This window comes from Arachis duranensis, chromosome 3 (genome assembly GCF_000817695.3).
Source record: "Arachis duranensis cultivar V14167 chromosome 3, aradu.V14167.gnm2.J7QH, whole genome shotgun sequence".
Lineage (NCBI taxonomy): Eukaryota > Viridiplantae > Streptophyta > Magnoliopsida > Fabales > Fabaceae > Arachis > Arachis duranensis.
Window position 1 is genome coordinate 93,873,066 of NC_029774.3, and position 4,620 is coordinate 93,877,685.

Here is a 4,620-nt window from a genome sequence, read left to right on the forward strand (position 1 = left end):
TCCTGCTGATTTCATAATCTTAGACACTAGGAAGGAGGAGGATGAATGCATGATCCTTGGAAGACCTTTCCTAGCCACAACAGAAGCTGTGATAGATGTTAACAGAGGAGAATTAGTCCTTCAATTGAATGGGGACTACCTTGTGTTTAAGGCACACATCTATCCTTCTATAACAAGGGAGAGTAAGCATGCAGAGCTTCTCTCAGTACAGAGTCAAACAGAGCCCCCAAAATCAAACTCTAAGTTTGGTGTTGGGAGGCCACAACCAAACTCTAAGTTTGGTATTGAACCCCCATATCCAAACTCTAAGTTTGGTATTGGGAGTCCACAACATTGACCTGATCACCTTTGTGGCTCCAAGAGAGCCCACTGTCAAGCTAGTGACACTAAAAGAGCGCTTTTTGGGAGGCAACCCAATTTTTATTTATCTAATTTTATTATATTTTCATTGTTCTTTTATGTTTTATTAGGTTCATGATCATGTGGAGTCACGAAAAAAAATACAAAAATTAAAAACAGAATAAAAAATAGCAGAAGAAAAATCACACCCTGGAGGAAGGACTTACTGGCGTTTAAACGCCAGTAAGGAGCATCTAGTTGGCGTTCAACGCCAGAACAGAGCATGGATCTGGCGCTGAACGCCAGAAACAAGCAACATCCTGGCATTTGAACGCCAAGAATATACCCTGAGGAGAGCTGGCGCTAAATGCCAGAAACAAGCATGGAACTGGCGTTCAACGCCAGAAACATGCTACACATGGGTGTTGAACGCCCAGAATGAGCATCACTTTGGTGTTTAAACGCCAGAATGGTATGCTAAGGCATTTTACATGCCTAATTGGTGCAGGGATGTAAATCCTTGACACCTCAGGATCTGTGGACCCCACAGGATCATCTCAGGATCTGTGGACCCCACAGGATCCCCACCTAACATATTCCCACTTTACCTCCTAATTAATCCTATAACACACTTTCCCAGAAACCCTTCACCAATCACCTCAATCTCTCTTTCCAATTACCCCCTTCACCACTCACATCCATCCACTCTTCCCCATAAACCCCACCTACCTTCAAAATTCAAAAATCTTTCCCACCCAAACCCACCCTAAATGGCCGAACCTACCCTCTCTCCCTTCCCTATATAAATCCCTCCATTCTACTTCATTTTCACACAACACAACCCCCCTCTTCTATACCTTGGCCGAATACACCTCTCCCTCACTCTCCTCCATATTTTCTCTTCTTCTTCTTCTTTTCTATCTTCTCTTACTCGAGGGCGAGCAAATATTTTAAGTTTGGTGTGGTAAAAGCATAAGCTTTTTGTTTTTCCATTACCATTAATGGCACCTAAGGCCGGAGAAACCTCTAGAAAAGGGAAAGGGAAGACAAAAGCTTCCACCTCCGAGTCATGAGAGATGGAAAGATTCATCTCCAAAGCCCATCAAAACCACTTTTATGATGTTGTGGCCAAGAAGAAGGTGATCCCCGAGGTCCCTTTCAAGCTCAAGAAAAATAAATACCCGGAGATCCGACATGAGATCCAAAGAAGAGGTAGGGAAGTTCTAACCAACCCCATCCAACAAGTTAGAATCTTAATGGTTTAAGAGTTCTATGCCAATGCATGGATCACTAGGAACCATGATCAAAGTGTGAACCCAAACCCAAAGAATTATCTTACAATGGTTCAGCGGAAAGAGGTTGGCGTTCAACTTGCCCATGATGCAAGGAGATGTACGCTCCTACACTAGAAGGGTCAACTTTAATCAAAGGTTGGACCAAGTCCTTATGGACATATGTGTGGAAGGAGCTCAATGGAAAAGAGACTCCAAAGGCAAGCCGGTTCAACTAAGAAGATTGGACCTCAAACCTGTGGCTAGAGGATGGTTGGAGTTCATTCAACGCTCCATCATCCCCACTAGCAACCGATCTGAAGTTACTGTGGATCGGGCCATCATGATTCATAGCATCATGATTGGAGAGGAAGTAGAAGTTCATGAAGTCATCTCCCATGAATTCTACAAAATAGCCGATAAGTCCTCTACTTTGGCAAGGCTAGCTTTTCATCATCTTATTTGCCATCTATGTTACTCAGCTAGAGTTATCATAGAAGGAGACATCCTCATTGAGGAGGACAAGCCCATCACTAAGAAAAGGATGGAGCGAACAAGAGAGCCCACTCATGGAACCCAAGAGACGCATGAGGAAGCTCATCACTAAGAAATCCCGGAGATGCCTCAAGGGATGTACTTTCCTCCCAACAACTATTGGGAACAACTCAACACTTCCTTAGAAAATTTGAGTTACAATGTGGATCAATTAAGGGTGGAACATCAAGAGCACTCCATCATTCTCCATGAAATAAGAGAAGATCAAAGAGCAATGAGGGAGGAGCAACAAAGGCAAGGAAGGGACATAGAAGAGCTTAAGGACATTATTGGTCCTTCAAGAAGAAGACGCCATTAAGGTGGACTCATTCCTTGTTCTTATATTTTTCTGCTTTTCGGTTTTTATATTATATGTTCATCTATGTTTTGTGTCTCTACTTCATGATCATTAGTATTTAGTAACTATGTCTTAAGGCTATGAATAATTCCAATAATCCTTCACCTCTCTTAAATGAAAAATGTTTTTAATTCAAAAGAACAAGAAGTACATGAATTTTGAATTTATCCTTGAATTTAGTTTAATTATATTGATGTGGTGACAATACTTTTTGTTTTCTGAATGAATGATTAAATAGTGCATATTTTTTATCTTGTCGTTTATGAATGTTAAAATTGTTGGCTCTTGAAAGAATGGTGAACAAAGAAAAATGTTATTGACAATCTGAAAAATCATGAAATTGATTCTTGAAGCAAGAAAAAGCAGTGAAAAAGCAAAAGCTATCAAAATAAAATTTGGCGAAAAAAATAGAAAGAAAAAGAAAAAGCAAGCAGAAAAAGCCAATAGCCCTTAAAACCAAAAGGCAAGGGTAAAAAGGATCCAAGGCTTTGAGCATCAATGGATAGGAGGGTCCAAGGAAATAAAATCCAGGCCTAAGCGGCTAAATCAAAGCTGTCCCTAACCATGTGCTTGTGGCATGCAGGCCCAAGTGAAAAGCTTGAGACTGAGTGGTTAAAGTTGTGATCCAAAGCAAAAAGAGTGTGCTTAAGAGCTCCGGACACCTCTAATTGGGGACTCTAGCAAAGCTGACTCACAATCTGAAAAGGTTCACCCAGTTATGTGTCTGTGGCATTTATGTATCCGGTGGTAATACTGGAAAACAAAATATTGGAAAACAAAGTGCTTAGGGCCACGACCAAGACTCATAAAGTAGCTGTGTTCAAGAATCAACATACTGAACTAGGAGAATCAATAACACTGTTTAAAATTCTGAGTTCCTATAGATGCCAATTATTCTAAACTTCAAAGGAGAAAGTGAGATGCCAAAACTGTTCAGAAGCAAAAAGCTACAAGTCCCGCTCATCTAATTGGAATTAATATTCATTGATATTTTGGAATTTATAGTATATTCTCTTCTTTTTATCCTAATTGATTTTCAGTTGCTTGGGGACAAGCAACAATTTAAGTTTGGTGTTGTGATGAGCGGATAATTTATATGCTTTTTGACATTGTTTTTAGGTAGTTTTTAGTATGATCTAGTTACTTTTAGGGATGTTTTCATTAGTTTTTATGATAAATTCATATTTCTAGACTTTACTATGAGTTTGTGTGTTTTTCTATGATTTCAGGTATTTTCTGGCTGAAATTGAGGGACTTGAGCAAAACTCTGATAGGAGGCTGACAAAGGACTACTGATGTTGTTGGAATCTGACCTCCCTGCACTTGAAATGGATTTTCTGGAGCAACAAAACTTCAAATGGTGAGCTCTCAATGGCGTTGGAAAGTAGACATTCAGAGCTTTCCAGCAATATATAATAGTTTATACTTTATTCGTGATTAGATGATGTAAACTGGCGCTCAACACCAGTTCCATGCTGCATTCTAGAGTCAAACGCCAGAAACACGTCACGAACCAGAGTTGAACGCCCAAAACACGTTACAACTTGGCGTTCAACTCCAAGAGAAGCCTCAGCTCGTGGATAGATCAAGCTCAGCCCAAGCGCACACCAAGTGGGACCTGGAAGTGGATTTATGCATCAATTACTTACTTCTGTAAACCCTAGTAGCTAGTTTAATATAAATAGAACATTTTACTAGTGTATTAGATCTTTGGTCTCAGTTTTATTTTATTATTCATCTTAGGAGACTATTGATCATGTTTTGGGGGCTGGCCATTCGGCCATGCCTGGACCTTTCACTTATGTATTTTCAACGGTGGAGTTTCTACACACCATAGATTAAGGGTGTGGAGCTCTGCTGTACCTCAAGTTTTAATGCAATTACTACTATTTTCCATCCAATTCGATTTATTCCTGTTCTAAGATACTCGTTGCACTTCAACTTGATGAATGTGATGATCCGTGACACTCATCATCATTCTCACCTATGAATGCGCGTGATTGACAACCACTTCCATTCTACCTTAGACCGGGCGCATATCTCTTGGATTCCTTAATCAGAATCTTCGTGGTATAAGCTAGAATTGATGGCGGCATTCATGGGAATCCGGAAAGTCTA